This window comes from Leptonychotes weddellii, chromosome 3 (assembly GCF_054177405.1).
Source record: "Leptonychotes weddellii isolate Sample4059 chromosome 3, ASM5417740v2, whole genome shotgun sequence".
Taxonomy (NCBI): Eukaryota; Metazoa; Chordata; class Mammalia; order Carnivora; family Phocidae; genus Leptonychotes; species Leptonychotes weddellii.
The window spans coordinates 72,918,399-72,935,437 of NC_138371.1; the positions used below are offsets into that span (position 1 = coordinate 72,918,399).

The following is a 17,039-nucleotide window of genomic DNA, read 5'->3' on the forward strand; positions in this document are numbered from 1 at the left end:
ATTCCTAAGCGAGCCCCTTCGTGACGTCTGACCAGCTCATGACACAGTTCACCTAAGTTCAAGGGGTCCCTTTGAAGGCACTTTTTTGAGGGTTCATGAGCATTTTAGTGGCACTCTCTCTTGTTTAGACACATACCAATTTTTTTAAACATTTATTTATTATGAACATGAATTCAAAGCAAATAGGCAGTTTCTTTTATACCAGAGCAGATCGGAAAATCAAGACAGGGCTGCCATCATGAAATCTGAACAGCCAGAGAGCAACATCTCCATGAGGTTGGCCTGAAAAGACATTCAGATTCTACCAGTTTTTGAAATGTTCCATATTTAAGTAGTGTAGGCACTGTGGTTACTTCAAGTTTTTTCTGAAGGCATTATTTGGGTTTTTTTTCAATAAGGTTTTTCTCCAGCTTGGCAGTAGGTGAACACACATCCTTCACTGACATGCGTCGTCAGCCCCTCTCCAGGGCTGGTTCAACCTGCACGCAGTCGGGGCCCAAGCTCTTTCCTCAGGTGTCCTTGGCAGCGGTAAGCCAAGCAACAATGTGTTGCCACTGTGCAGCTCCCTCGCCCAGCCGAACTCCTGCAAGCTAGCCGTGCTCACATCCTCATCTTTCAGATTCGGAGGCCAGGACAGGGCAGAGCTCCCCAGACAGGGTGGAGGGTATGACAGGAGCCAGCCCAAGGCTTCGGTGCAGAGGGAAGCAAGCCTCCGGCTCCCTCATTCCATTTTTAAACCTGTGTGCCCCGCATAGCACACGAGGGAGACAGAGCCCTTAGCTAAACAAAGCTGAGTAGTTACCAAATTCCACAGGTATTCCTACAGCAAAGAGAGAGGCCCTTTATTGCCCTCCCTCATAAACCAGGGAGTAGTCGCATCAACCAAGAAAGAGGTAAAAAGGGGACACTTGACAAGGCCTAGTAGTTGTTGTGACCTGATTTGCAGGTCGAGCACTCGAATCATCAGGGTATTAGCGGAACAACCGTGATGTATCTCTGTTCTTTGCTGTTGCCTACGTGATTAACTAAAGATATTATTTTTAACAAAATAAGCAAAAATGTATATTTAATGAATACCTTTAATAAAAATGTAAGATTGTAATAAAATCATAGAAAAGTAAAATAAAAGATTTTTAATAAACTAAATTTTTTTGAAATTTCATTTTTAATCAAATCAGAAAATTTTCAGAAAAAAAATTCACATTTCTCAATTATGTCCTCTGCAGAAGATCCAGTTAAGCAAGAACACGGACGAGTTTATCAGGAATGAGGAATTTCAGTGCAGCTGAAATAATCTCAGTCTGCTCCTCTCATCTTTGGGAAGAGAGCCATGCTGTTCACTTTGTAGCATCTAAGGCTCTGGCAGCGAATTGGCCAATTTTGTTTGTTTCCTTTGTCTCATCTGTGGACCTGCCACATTTTTCACACAGGAAGCTTTGTGAAAAGAGGAAGCTCATATTCCTCTGGACACTTCGGGGCTCCAGGGCTCAGAGCCCACCTTCCACTGAGGGTGGGAGGCACAGTTCAAAGCCTTTGTCTTTGTAATTGTTAACAAATGTCCTCTGTCCCGGGAGGGAGACTGAGAAACAACAAGGAAGTGTGAGAAATAGCTCTGAGCTGGCCGGGGACCTCAGGCCTGCGTGAACATCAAAATGATCACCATAGACGTTTCAATGCCAAGCTTCTGTTCCAAGACATTGTCCAAATGCCTGCCTGCTGAAGTGAACGGTGGCCAAGTAGATTCCAGAAATCTCATGGGAACGGCATCTCCTGCTTTTGCTTCTCTGTTTCCTCTTCCAAAGCCCTAATACATAAAAGGAATATAAGAAGATAACCTTTGAACCACCAGAGTGAGGTGTTTGTCTTGGGCCTGGGATAACCACCCAGGCTCCATATGTTTTTGTTCTGTTATTTCCCCCCCTGATATCTATGCGTGGAAAGTGCTCAGCATTCTCTCATTCTTTCAGCAAACGTTTTCAAACATCTCATATCCCAGGAATGCTGGCATATGGCCGTTTGAGGCTGGGGCTAGTGCCGTGGCTACTGCATATTAGTAACTGCATAGACGACGGACCTTCAACCTGTCTGGATCACAAGCTTCGATTACTCAGAGCAACAAGGATAAATACAACATACTGGACATTAAGCCTGGGTTAGTAGTTTTCCATAAAACACAGAGGAGTGACGGGAACGTCTATGGGGGACTGGGTAGGGAAACTAAATTCTGGAATCCCCAAATCCACTTCAGTCATGATTACTTCTGGCACTTTGTTTCTCTTGCCCCTTGTGTTTTGTGAGACACTTCTCTCTGATAGACTTTGACTCCTTGCCCTGAGTCAGTAGTTCAAAGGTTTATACCTACTTGCATTACAATACTTCTCTCCAGAATGGTCTTTGGTGCAGAGAACTGTGGGGTGGCTAAAATGGCATTAAACTTTAGGGGACGGGGGGAGATGCAGCCCTTCTGCAAGAGTGACATCCGTCAAACCTAGGGTCCCCTGAATGAAGGGCAGGTAGGTCAGATCCCTTGTGGGATCTGTGAGACCAGGAGACCCCATGACTCCCCTGTAGCATAATGGTAACCCCTCCAACAGCTAAGGAGGAATTTGGTGGGAAATCAGTTTTTCAGCAGCGATCCTAGTTGGACATGATCCAGAGAGACGGCTGCTCTGGCACTCCGACTCCAGTTCTGGATCGTACCTCTCTGGTACCACCCTTCATTGGACCACCCTTGAAAGCTGTGCTCAAGCTATATTTCCTCAATGAAAACATCCCTTCTAATGTTGCCACTTTCTGACCTTTCCCACTCCACGGCTGCCTTTCCAAAGAGCCTCCCAGTTCACACTACTTCAGCCTCTCCTTCATGCAGCATTTTTTATTTATCTTATTTTTTTAAGATTTTATTTATTTATTTCAGAGAGAGAGCATGAGAGGGGGGAGGGTCAGAGGGAGAAGCAGGCTCCCCGCTGAGCGGGGAGCCCGATGCAGGGCTCCATCCCAGGACCCTGGGATCATGACCTGAACCAAAGGCAGATGCTTAACTACCCAGGCACCCCATGCAGCATTTTATATCAAGGTTCAGTGCAGACATTTTAGAAATTGCTTTCCTGGCCCTCCAGGATCTCCAATAACAGTGAACAGGGGGTGTCTCTGACTATTTCTTTTTTTTCTTCTGTGTTAGATACATGGTAGATAGCCAAGAAATGTGTTGTTAGATTAATCTGTGCTCGACCCATTAATTTAGGAGGAATGATGCAGAGAGAATCTGGTCCTTGCCACTTTTAACCAAACTCATGTGTCTATTCAAAAATACTGGAAAGCTCTTCCATAAGTGAGGAACTGGTCATCAGAGAGCATGTACTTAAAACTTCTGTGTGATTATGCTTGGTTGATGATTGTTTGCTGAGAAATATTCACTAGTCTTCAGCGGGGTGTGTGTGTTTCTTCTTATACTACTGTCATAGAGTTTCATATCAGAGTAAAGTCTTACCATTGCTTATTTCCCTTTGAAGGTAGACCAATACATCCATCCTTTCCCTTTCATTTATGTTTAAATCTTGTATGCAGCTATTTGAATATGAAAATCCTGTCACTCTTGAAATAATAGAAAGCGCTTTCCATGGCTTTGACTTCCTTCCACAGGATGGCTAGGACATCACAAGAGAAGAACACTGTCATGACCTTTAATGTTTCTCTTTAATAAGGTGGGAGGAATTTCAAAGAATGATATACCAAATAACTCCCACTGAGAACTCTGAACTCATGAGTTTTTCAGTCTTTCAAGTTAGGTGACTCTGTTTTGTTGAATACAAAATAATCTTATATTTGTTACCAAAAAAAGGGAAGAAGGCCTGGGTAAGAAATGTGACTGGGGATTTAATCTGCAGTTTACAGCTGAGAGAAGCAAACTTTAATGTGGGTTTCATGTTCCAATTGTCTCCTCTACCACTTCAAAATGTTTGCAGTCACATAGGGTTAAGATAATGGCCATCAGGCCATTCCATTCTTCACAACTCTGGTCAGAGATAAATGAGAATACGCTTCCCTGCTGTGCAAACATCCTTTTTATTAATACTGGGTGAACAAGAATGTAAGCACATTTGGCTGCAGAGAAAACGAACGGAATTGGAAATGCAGAATATTAAAGCTCAGAGTCTAAGATCAGGCTTTCAAAGTACAAGTGAGTAAAAAGAAAAAAAAATTACAGAACAAACAGCAGCGTTGCAATGAAAATGGATCAGCATATTACAGCGGAAGTGTATGACCGATGTGTTCCACTGGCGTGCCCAAGTGGCCAGGGCATGGTTTGCTCCTCTAGGAAATAGTTACGTCGCTTCTAGAGCGTGGACTGCTCTCACCGTCTCCAAGGGGCAATCTTTAATTTGAGCTCATGCTAGTCACCCAAACTCATCACACTCATTATTTACGCAAGCATTTGGTAATGAACCCCCCTCCCACGGTGTTTTGTGACACATATTCTATTTTCATTTATTGTCACTTAGCTCTTAAGTTACTGTTTTATCTTATATGCCCATATGGCGTGTCTTCCCATTTAGAGTCTAAATGATTTGAGGCCAAGGGCGGTGCCACGTTCATTTCCACAGCAGCTACCCCAGCCCCTCACACACAGCGGGCACCAGCAGGGCCACACAGCAAGCCCCGGGGAGGGCCTGTCCATTTGGTGCGATCCAGGCAAGTCTGGCCCAATATAAAAATTCTTGCCTATGGCTTCAGTGGCCTGGGAAAAAGGAAAATCTCTCAACCTTAGTGAAACCCAGTGCTGCTGCTTTGAATAAATGCTCTTGGGATTTTAAAATACTGAGAAGAGTCATACATGTTTCCACTTCTGGGTGCGAGGTCATCTCCGCACATGCATTTTTGAACCAACTAAAGACGTGAACGCACAGTGGCCAGCCACTCAAAGAAACAGAAGCCTAAGAGGATTGCTCAAATTTAGGAAGTATCTTTTTTTTTTTTTTAAGATTTTCTTTCTTTACTTGAGAGAGATAGTGAGTGAGAGAGAGAGAGAGAAGGCGAGCACAAGTGGGGGCAGAGGGAGGGGCAGAGGGATAAGGAGAGGCAGACACCTCACTGAGCAGGGAGCCCGATGCGGAACTCAAACCCAGGATCTTGGGATCATGACCTGAGCTGAAGACAGACGCTTAACCCACTGAGCCACCCAGGCACCCCAAAAGTGTCTTTCTTTTTTTCATGAAGGAAAGTGTATGTAGCTAGCTTTCTACATCATGAGGTTACCCGCCCTGACCTAAAGATCAGCTTGGGCCTAGTAAGAATTAGATTTAATAGAGATTCATGGAATAAATACTGCATCTGGGCAGAGAGGAGAACACAGAGATTTCTGAGTAGGAGGATTCTGCTCATTTTTCATACCAGACGTTCTTTGGAGCTTCAGAAGTTTCAATTCATCAGCAGGAAATGAGATGAATTCTTTTATGGATCCATAAAAATGTATAGCTTCTATTAAATAATATTAAGCATGTTCCCTTTGAACAGACAGCTCGTGTTAAAACTGGAAATAGCCACCTGGAACCATGGATTTCAGCAATATCATTAATGGCCACTGGCTTTCTAGGAATAAAGCAATGTGTTCAAAGTAGTCCTTATAATTAGGAGAATGTGCTGTAATCAAGGATCCACATCCAGAAAGCTGAGAGAGAAAAGGGCCCATTTGGGGGAGAATGGTCTTGACTCTTTGGATTTTGCAAAGCTAATAATATTGGCTCAGTTTGACTTCTCAGGGCTGGAAAGAAACCAATACATTAGCAATGCTGATTGGCTTTTAGGAGAGGTTTCTGAAAAGAAATAACTATGCAAAAGTAAATTAAAACCTTCCACAAAACTTGACTTTCATAGGTCAGCTGTCTGGGTTTCAAAACAACATAATCCTACCTGATCATTCTCTGCATCCATTTATCTTTGTTTTCTTTGTTCCTTTTCCCCTTCCTGCTTTGTCTCTCATCTTTTTTTTTTATTATTTTTTTCTTTTTGTAATATGCTTCTGTTAGAATAAGATTTTCATCTTCAAATGCTGCATTTTCAAGAAAATGTAGAATTTTTACAATACAATAAGCTGATTTGCAATCAGTAAATGCACACCAGGCCAGGGCAGGCTTTGAATTGTGTTCACATTCCCCTGATGTGAGTGGAAACATGCAGGAGCCCAGGTCTTTGTAGACTTCTGGCAGTACAAGGATAAGTAACAAAATAAAGAAAGTCTCTCCATGAACAGTGTGATCTGCGAAGATGAGACAGAGACTCTGGGATCTGAGTGACTATGAAATATCCCTAATGAACTCTCTCGCTCCATTTCCTCTGAGCTCCCTTCCAGAGCACAGCGACTACAAAGCAAGCCATCATGCTTGAAAGTGTGGCTACCAGGAAGAAGAAAGACAAAAGTCTGAGGCAGAAGGGAGATTCTGAATTAGTGATAAGCTGCTGCATGCCACATGCAGAGGCTTCTTTCAATTCCTGGGGAAAGTGTTTTATTAAACACACCATACTCCTTTGCAGTGTCCTTCATTAACTTTTTTTTTTTTTCTAATATGGTTCCTGGAAATAAGCAGATGAGTTTTCTATTTATCCACATGTTATGTAAACAGCTACTACAGGCTGGGAGGCAAACAGCAGGGTCATATTTGAAGAGTCTTGTTATTCTTATATTGAATCCAGCAAAACACTCATTGGGCACACTCAGAGGCTGTGGAAGCTGCTTACAGAGGGGCTGAGCTGGGGGGGAACCTGGGGCCGGAGCATATTAGGTGTGAATATGGTTTTATCTATTTTATCCTTGTTCTCTCTCTCTTTCTCTTTCCTGTGCTTCCAATTTTATTTTGTTTCCTCTCTAGAGGTTCTTATACAAAGAGAACATAATTAATTAATTGAATCCGTTCGGGATGAAAATGCATAAATTGACAATTTAGATTCATGTAACAAACAAACCCCCCCACCCACCACCACAACCCCCATCACACAATCAGACATTTCACTGGTTTTCCCTCTTTTGATAGTTGTGTCCATGGTCCTTGGGAACAGCTTTTTTCAAATGTAAATTTTCAACATCAGGAATGATTGATTTGGACCAACCTTGGTGGAGCAACCCATTCATACAGTCCGGCACCAGTGCACAATGAGCCCCCTCTGTGCAGGGAACAGCCCCAGGACTGGGGACCAGGGGAGAATTACTCACTGGAGATAATACACAGTAGCCAGTGTTCCTGCCCTTAGAAATCAAGTGACTGATGGTGGAGACTCACAGGCACGATCCATTCTTATTCTTACAGCATGTGCATACATGCACACACACACTCACATGCAGTAAATTAATTTAGGAAATAGATTGTTCTTGACCACTGAGTATCCTAACAAAAGCCTGCCAATTCTCAGTGAATTAAATACTATGGCGCCTCAATATCTAATACTAGAGAACTGCTGAAGATCATTTCGTCTCTTTCTCTGGTGATTCTAAGGGCTGTGAAAAGCTCTGTGGCCTTTATTGGCTGTGGGACCTGGGGTACCGTCTCAGCTGTAAAGTAGGGATAATCATAGTATTTACTTCATAGGTACATTGTAGGCATTAGGCAGGATTATATAAAGACTCAGCACAGTGTCTGACACAATGTAAGTAGTCAAGGCATGCTGGCTATTGTTAATATCTTATAAAATCTTTCATTAATAAAGAATCTGATTGTCAGAAGTAAAAGAACATTAACTTTTTCATTTGCTTTTAAAAACCTTTTGGTTGGGGCGCCTGGGTGGCTCAGATGGTTAAGCGTCCGCCTTCGGCTCAGGTCATGATCCCAGGGTCCTGGGATCAAGCCCCGCATCCATCGGGCTTTCTGCTCAGCGGGAAGCCTGCTTCTCCCTCTCCCTCTCCCACTCCCCCTGCTTGTGTTTCCTCTTTCACTGTGTCTCTGTCAAATAAATAAATAAAATCTCTTAAAAAAATTAAAAAAAAATAAAAAGCTTTTGGTTTTGGAATAATTTGAGATTTACCAAAAAATTGCCAGGCTATTCAGTGTTTCCATACATACTTTACCCAGTATCCTGACATCACGGTTGTCAAAACTAAGAAAGCAAAACCGATACATTGCTATTAACTAAGCTCCAGATTTTATTTAGATTTTCCCAGTTTTACCATGAATGCCCTTCTTTCTGTTCCCGGACTCTGTCCAGGGTCCCATCTCACATTCAGTTGTCATGTCTCTTTAGTCTCTTCTGGTCTGCGAGTTTCTCAGTGTTTCCTTCTTTTTCATGACTTTGACAGTTTGAATGATACTGGTCTTTGGAAGACCGTTCATTTTGTAGACTGTCCCTAACTTTGGCTTTATCTCAAGGGTTTTCTCGGGATTAGAACAGGGTCATAGGCTTTGGGACGAAGACCACAGTGGTGAAGTGCCCTTGTCATCATGTCCTAACGGGAGGTACGTGATATCAGTATGATTCATAGCTGGTGACGTTAACACAGATGGCTTCCTTAAGGTAGCGTCCTTCGGTTTCTCCACCATAGTGTTACTATTTTGTCCATTCAGCACTAGGAAGCCAGTTCCAAAGTCCAGTCCAAACTTCAGGGGAGGAGGATTAAACTCCCCACCTCCTGAGGCTTGTGTTCTATTTCGTTTTTTGAAATTATCTTTGAAATTCTTTTCTAAGAAAGATTTGTCCCTTCCCCCCCTTATGTATTTCTTTATTCAATGATTTATTCGTATCAGTATGGGTTATGTTATTTTGGTCAAATTGCTTCAATTTGGCCATCAGGAAAATAGTGTTAACTCGCACAACACTTACAACAAACTCTAAGGGTGTCTTTTGTAGCATGGTTTCAATAATTCCAGTAATTGAAGGTGAATGGAAAGAAATTTTGAGCAAAATTCTATAAAAGAAACTCCTAGTCAGGGCACGCCAGAAGGCGGCACAAACAGGTAGAGATCAGTGGGGGAGCGGCATTTCATGGTGATGGTTAGATACGTTAATGAAGGTAATAAAAAGTGTGGTGTTTTATGCAGTGGAGAGCTGATTCTGCTTGACTGCATCTAATCACTTTGGGAAGAGGTTTTGTGTCAACTGATTACAAGTTTGTGTTTTAGACTATACTGCTTTGGAGATGACATGTCTAAATGGATCAGAAATATGAACACAGACAGAACATAATGTAAATTTTGATTTTACTTTCACTCATTGTAATGTAGTGAGAATCAATGAAATTTTGGTCTTTGGGACAATGAAGACACTAAACTATACCTTACAGTTCTACATGTGAACCATTAAATATAAGGAGGTAATCAAATGTGGAAAGCAAATCTTGTAAACAATATTGATGCTTTGATTTTTATGAGCAAGAAAAGGGAAGACATGTAGACAGTTGGATGTTTATTGACTGTAAAAATTACATTAAATACTACCAGGGGGAGATGAAAGCCAGTTACCAAAATCGGCCTAATTTCCATAATGCAAACCATAATGTAACATTAAGTTTCATACGTACTGGATACACAAAATTTGAGAATTAATCTGCATAGAATACGTACCTCCCCTCTTTATCTCACTTGTCCCTTGCTATTTTCGAAAGTCTTAATGCAGCCATGATTTTATTTATTATTGAAGTATAATTGACCTGCAATGTTATATTAATTTCAGGTGTATCACATAGTGATTGGACAATTCCATACATTACTCAGTGCTCACCATAATAAGTACAGGCACCAAGCAATAGTATTACAATATCATTGACTATATTCCCTCTACTGCAACCATGTTTTCAATACCACCGGGAAGATTCTTAAAATGTTAATGCTTATAAAAATGACTCAACAAGAGAGGCACTTAAGAACAATGTGTACACTATTTCTGTGTTATTTTAGGGCATCAAAAACATTCTTGTCTCAATTTTACCCATACTATGGCTCTACTTGGGTAGTGCTCTCTTCTCTCTCTCATTACCTGGTCCCTATTCATCATTCATAACACAACTCAACCTTCACTGTTCCCTCCTTTCTCATAAAGTGTTTCCTGGGCTCACTTTTAAATAGGTCACCATTCTGATTCTTTCTTAAAGCACTCTCTTTTTAACCTTGGTGGCATTTCTCACAATTTTGTTAGATTATTAGACCATAATCTCTTTGGGTCAAGAATCTTGTCTAGTATTCATCATTGTATACAAAATATCTAACACAGAAACTGGCTCCCTATATTTATTGATAAACATGTGTGAATGAGATAACACTGAAGCAAAGAATGCTTTTTGGTGCAATAAGATAATCTTCCTGATTTGACATTTTAAAACAGAACTGAGATACTTTGTTGGAGGGAATGCTGATAAACTTAGAATTGTTTATATTGATAAAACTATTTATGTAATTTTTATAAAGTGCTTTATAAGTAATCTTTTTTTTTTTTTAAAGATTTTACTTATTTATTTGAAAGAGAGAGAGAGTGAGGGAGAGAGAGAGAGAATCTGAAGCAGACTCCGCACTGAGCACAGAGCCCAAACACACGTTCGATCCCACGGACAGCGAGATCATGACCTGAGCCAAAACCAAAAACCGGACACTTAACCGAAAGAGCCACCCAGGTGCCCCAGTAATTTTCTATATACAGATTCAATCTGTCCCCAGATTTCTCTGAACAGGTCCCTCATTTTTCAAAAGAGGAAGCTAAGTGAGATTTCAAGAGGTTAAATAAATTAGCAGAACAACAAAATACTTGGGGGTATAGTGAGGAACTGAGCACTGCCTTCTGGGTGAAAACTTAGCTGGCTGACAAAGGGCAGCTGACTTCTGGCTGACATGATTTGATAATGATGAGGCATCATGGTGTCACCTCATGATATGTAGGCCTGTAGTTTATTTTTTCTTGTCTGTGGTTTTAGTTTTGTCCCTAAATTTAGAGTCACACAGCGTAAGTTCATGCGAATGTCCATTAGAAACAAAAATTTCCCTTGAGGCACCTGAGTGGCTCAGTCGGTTGAGTGTCTGACTCTTGGTTTCAGCTTACGTACTGATCGCACGGATCATGGGATCGAGCCCTGCATTGGGCTCCATGCTCAGCTGGGAGTCTGCTTGAGGATTCTCTCTCTCTCCCTCTCCCTCTGCCCCCTCTCTTGTGTGCGGGCACTCTTTCTCTCTCTAAAATAAACGGATAAATCTTAAAAAAAAAAAAGAGAGAGAAACAAAAATTTCCCTAAATTAGGTTCTATCACCCCTCCTTCTATGGTCCTAGAGTATGTCATAATTATTGCCATTAGAAATTAGTTTACTGTATCATAGCCATATGTTTGCATATATAATGGGTTTCACAAACTTAATTTTATGAGAAACAGGTTTTTCTTCTTTCTTTTAAATTTACCTGAGCCCCTCTCACCTAGCCCATGTAAAGTTCTATCTCACTCCTCAGTGGAAAATCCTCCGTGTCCATTATTGTGCAGAGGTCCCACTGTCTGACATCCCTCAGGAGATGTAAAAGAGGTGCTCTGGGCACTGGTTAGTCTTGCCCTGTCCAGGTCTCAGGCCAACAGACTGCTGCAGGGAAAAGAGCTCTGTTATTCCCATGCTGTGGGGAAGCTGGGAGCCTCCCATGACTGCAGCATCGAACCATTCACTCTGGGATCACCATCTCCCTGGCAGGCTGCCAGAGAAGGGACAAGCTCTACCCCTCCTTGGAGCCTCTACCCCCGTGCACACACTTCTTCCCAGCTGGAGGAGACTCTCTTCCTCTTTTCTCTTGTTTTCTCAGAGGAACCCCCTCTCTTAATTCCCCCTCTGGGATATATACAACATCCCTTCTATGAGTTTAGACATTTACAAAAGGCAAGGAAAAACACTGACTTCTGCTTCTTCTGTGTTCTGCCCTGGAAAAATCCCCAAAGCAATGAAGTAATAAGGAATTAGTAAGCTGTATGAAATAGGAGAAATAAAAATCTCAGGAGAGCAAACACATGCTATTTTTAACATAACATCTTACTCTGGATATCTTTTCCCCATTAGCATGGGATCTTCTTGATGGTACAAAATATGTCTTTTTAATTTTGATATTATGGTGTCTACCATAGTCTCTGACATAGTAGATCTTTATATGTTGTGCAAGAAATGAAAGAAGGAAGGAATGGAGGGAGGGAGGGATGAAGGGAGAGAGGGAAGGGGGAAAAGGAAGGATAGAAGGAGGGAGAGGAATATAATTATACATATCAGTGCAGCAAGCAAGCATTGGACAAAGTATCCCAAGTATGTTGCTATGTACTACTGGTCACATTACAATGCATCAGCTCCTCAGGACATCAAAAATTAGAAGATGAGACATGTGTGTAAATAATACAAATAACTCAAAGACACAGCAGATGTTGAGATGTGCTCTCCAAGATACCAGATGTCTGCCCTATGCACAGCCTCACTAAGAGACTGCTCTGAGGCACACGTTCTCTGGCCAATGTGATTGCCAACCTCCAGTCCCAGATAACTGCATTAACAGGGGCACCTGACCCTAAGGGGTTCAGCCAGCAAACTAAGATGTAGCCTTTGTGAAAAGATGAGTGGAGCCAGTCAGATTCTCTCTCAGGAGCGAAGCTACAGCAGCAGGAGCTGAGAATGATAGGTCATTACAGCAAGAGTCTGGGCAGTTCTCCCTGATCAGGTAGAAATTGAGGTCAGGAAGAGCAGAAATTAAGAGGAAGTTGAGGCTCTTTTATAGACAAAAAATTGAGTACATCAAGAATGAGGAAGCATTTCTATAGAGAATGGAAAGAAAAGCAGACATACCACGAGATGCGGGATTTTTTGAGAGCAATCTGGTGAGAGAGATGGAAAACGTGGCTCAGGATAATGAAGGAACTTGGAGATGTAAGGTTGGCTCAGCTTGTGAGTTTTCCAGTTCCAGCATATGTGTGTCTTTATTACCAACTCTCTTTTTTTATGAAGGTAACTTGTGTGAGACCTTCTGTTCCTCATACTGCAGATCCTGACTAAAACACAAGCGATAAAGAGCAAAGGGAACCAGTCAAGAGGCTTCCTGTACCTCTCCAGAAACAATGCCTGCGACCATCCTTACCAGGGGTCCTCAGCTCTGGCAACCTTAAAATAGACTTTAAAATACACTGAGGTCCAGGGGCGCCTGGGTGGCCCAGTCGTTAAGCGTCTGCCTTCGGCTCAGGTCATGATCCCAGGGTCCTGGGATCGAGCCCCGCATCGGGCTCCCTGCTCAGCGGGAGGCATGCTTCTCCCTCTCCCGCTCCCCCTGCTTGTGTTCCCTCTCTTGCTGTGTATCTCTCTGTCAGATAAATAAATAAAATCTTTAAAAAAATAAAATAAAATAAAATACACTGAGGTCTGGAAATTCTGATGAGTTTAAAATGGGCAGATCAAAAGTGAAGTCCAGCTACCCACTTATTTATTTATTTATTTATTTAATTTTTAAGTATGGATTCAATTAATTAACATACAATGTATCAGAGGTAGAGTTCAGTGATTCATCAATCTTATATGATACCCAGTGCTCATTACATCACCCTTGATGTCCAGCACCCAGTTACCCCATTCCCCCACCCCCCTCCAGCAACCCTCAGTTTGTTTCCTATAATTATGAGTCTCTTATGGTTTGTCTCCCTCTCTGATTTTGTCTTGTTTTATTTTCCTTCCCTTCCCCTATGATCCTCTATTTTGTTTCTTAAATTCTACATATGAGTGAGATTGTATGATAATTGTCTTTCTCTGACTGACTTACTTCGCTTAGTATAATACCCTCTAGTTTCATCCACATCATTGAAAATATCAAGATTTCACTTTTTTGATGGTTGAGTAATATTCCACTGTGTGTGTATATATATATATATATATATACATACCACATCTTCTTTATCCATTCATCTGTCAATGGACATCTGGACTCTTTCCATAGTTCGGCTATTGTGGACATTGCTGCTGTGAACATTGGGGTGCAGGTGCCCCTTCGGGTCACTACATTTGTATCTTTGGTGTAAATACCCAGTAGTGCAATTGCTGGGTCATAGGGTAGCTCTATTTTCAACTTTACTTTTTAAGATTTTATTTATTTATTTGAGAGAGAGAGAGAGCACAAGTGAGGGAAGGGCAGAGAAAGAGAGGGAAAAAGCAGACTTCCTGCTGAGCAGGGAACCTGATGCAGGGCTCAATCTTAGGACCCTTGGATCATGACCTGGGCCTAAGGCAGATGCTTAACCAATGAGCCATGGAGACACCCCTATTTTCAACTTTTTGAGGAACCTCCATACTGCTTTCCAGAGTGGCTGCACCAGCTTGCATTCCCACCAACAGTATAAGAGGGTTCCCCTTTCTCCACATCCTCGCCAATATCTGTTATTTCCTGACTTGTTAGTTTTAGCCCTCTGACCAGCGTGAGGTAATATCTCATCATGGTTTTGATTTGTATTTCCCTGATGCTGAGTGATGTTGAGCATTTTTTCATGTGTCTGTTGATCATTTGTATGTCTTCTTTGGATAAATGTTTGTTCATGTCTTCTACCCATTTCTTGATTGGATCATTTGTTTTTTGGATGTTGAGTTTGATAAGTTCTTTATAGATTTTGGATACTAGCCCTTTACCAGATACCCACTTTTTTTATGACATCATGGGTAATGCCTATGTCCAGCTGGAGGCGAGAAGACCACAGTAACTACATCTTTGTGTTTGAAGACAGCCTTGAGCATCATTAACCTTTACGAAAGTTTTTTTTTTTTTTTTTTAATTTTGTGTGCTTGGAAAACTTACAGTCCCTGACTCTTTCTTCCAACTTAAAAGATGTATCATGATGTGAATTGTTTTGGTGTTCCTCACATGAGTAGGTGTCAATAGAGCCCCAACTTATGCACCATTGTTATTTCTATTTCTAGTCAGTATTCCCTTCTGTTTTCTTCCTTTCCTTTTTAATTCATTGAGTGTCTACTATATTCCAGTAATCAAACTTGCAGCCTAGCTTGGGAGAGGATAACACATATGCATACATAATTACATGTCAAAGTAATAGGTGATATACGTCGCAAGAATGATGGCAACCTAACGTGGCAAGAATGATGGCAACCTAATGTTCATTTTGTTCAAGTTGCAAAGTGGTATCTAGTGAAATAGCTGATTTCAAGATTTCTCGGTTTGCTCATATGGTCCTCGATTTTTAATTTTTTCTAAATCTTCTTCCTTAAACTGCTGCTGTCTGACTTCAGCAGCACTACTCTGGTGATGTATAGAAAATGTTTCCCACTCTGAGATACTTCCTGTACACTTCTGTCATCAAAATATTTACCTACAATCATTGTAATTGAATAATAAAGGACAATAACATGCATTATCATTTATACCCAGTCCAAAAGGAAGGCATAGGTTAAAAATATCATACTTAGATGATAGGATATCTCTGGAAACAAGTAATAGTCATATCAAATCTTTTTTTTTTTTTAAAGATTTTTTTTATTTATTTATTTGAGACAGAATGAGAGAGACAGAGAGCACATGAGAGGGGGGAGGGTCAAAGGGAGAAGCAGGCTCCCTGCCGAGCAGGGAGCCCGATGCGGGACTCGATCCAGGGACTCCAGGATCATGACCTGAGCCGAAGGCAGTCGCTTAACCAACTGAGCCACCCAGGCGCCCAGTCATATCAAATCTTGATTCAATTTGGTAAATATTATCTGACTACTGGGAAATCATGAGACATATTGTAGCAACAGAGCAGCATGTCTCCTACAATAACCTTTTTATTTATTTAATCCAGCTCATTAATAAAGATCTTCTTTTCATTTTCCTGATGTACGAATACTCCAAAAACCACAGGCTCACATTTTGACAGCTAATTTTACAGGATATAATTTTCCTGCTTAACCCAAGAGGAAAAAGAGACGGATGATTGAGATTAATCATTTGTAAAATTATAATTCTGTCACAGATAATAATTTGCAAGATCTTTCCCTTTTCTGAAATCCCCAGAATGCACCATAAATTGTCACACTTTGTAAGAGAACGTGTAACACATTAGGGGACTCCTAATAAAGCGAATCTGCTAGAAAAACAAACCAATTGCCTTATAATTGGCATGTTTCCCACATGACTATTCTCCTGTGAAGGAACATTGTGCCTTGGGTGAAGGAGGGTTTACAAATTATGATTCAAGAGGGGGTTATCTCTATCTCTTATTACCTTTTGAGCTGGAATATAGGGTGTTTCTTTACCTCTTGTAAGCCTGTGAGAACATACAATTGTGTGCCCAGAAGGCGAATTGATCCTTTGTGGAAAAGTGAGCAAATTCAGAAATTCTTAAATTATTTTCAATAAAAATACTATCAAAATGGACCTATAAAAATATTGACTTTTTCAGAATGGCTACATGTGTGCAGGATGGACAGGTTTTCCTGTTTTACTGGCGGACCTCTGTGTAAACTTTGCTTTATTTCCTAAATCCTATGTAAACTTTGCTTTATTTCCTAAATCACATCAGCCCCAGGAACACATGTTGAGGGGTACAGGTTAGAGAGGGTTTAAATGGGTCAAGACACTCCCATCCCCAATTCTTGTTAAAAAGTAGCACGCAAATGCCTGCTCTCCCAAAAGTTGACCACTTCTTGCCAACCTCACACCCCTACTTTGGTTTGAGTTACTATCTCTTGCCAAGACTGCTGAGTAGTTCCTGACCCCTCTTCTGCTATATCCTTTGTCTCCTTCAGATTATTCTCAGTAAAGCAGCAAAGTATTTACCCCAAAGATACAAATGTAGGGATCCGAAAGGGTACGTGCACCCCGATGTTTATAGCAGCAATGTCCACAATAGCCAAATTGTGGAAAGAGCCAAGATGTCCATCGACAGATGAATGGATAAAGAAGATGTGGTATATATATACAATGGAATATTATGCAGCCATCAAAAGGAATGAGATCTTGCCATTTGCAACAACGTGGATGGAACTGGAGGGTATTATGCTGAGTGAAATAAGTCAAACAGAGAAAGACATGTATCATATGACCTCACTGATATGAGGAATTCTTAATTGTAGGAAACAAACTGAGGGTTGCTG

At 41.2% G+C, this 17,039-nt stretch overlaps 1 pseudogene; it reads right to left on the reverse strand.

Moving 5' to 3' along the window:
* Nucleotides 1-219: 219 nt before the first annotated feature.
* The window catches only part of LOC102745908 (thioredoxin domain-containing protein 17 pseudogene), a 40,973-nt pseudogene continuing 24,153 nt past the window's right edge, over nt 220-17,039 (reverse strand).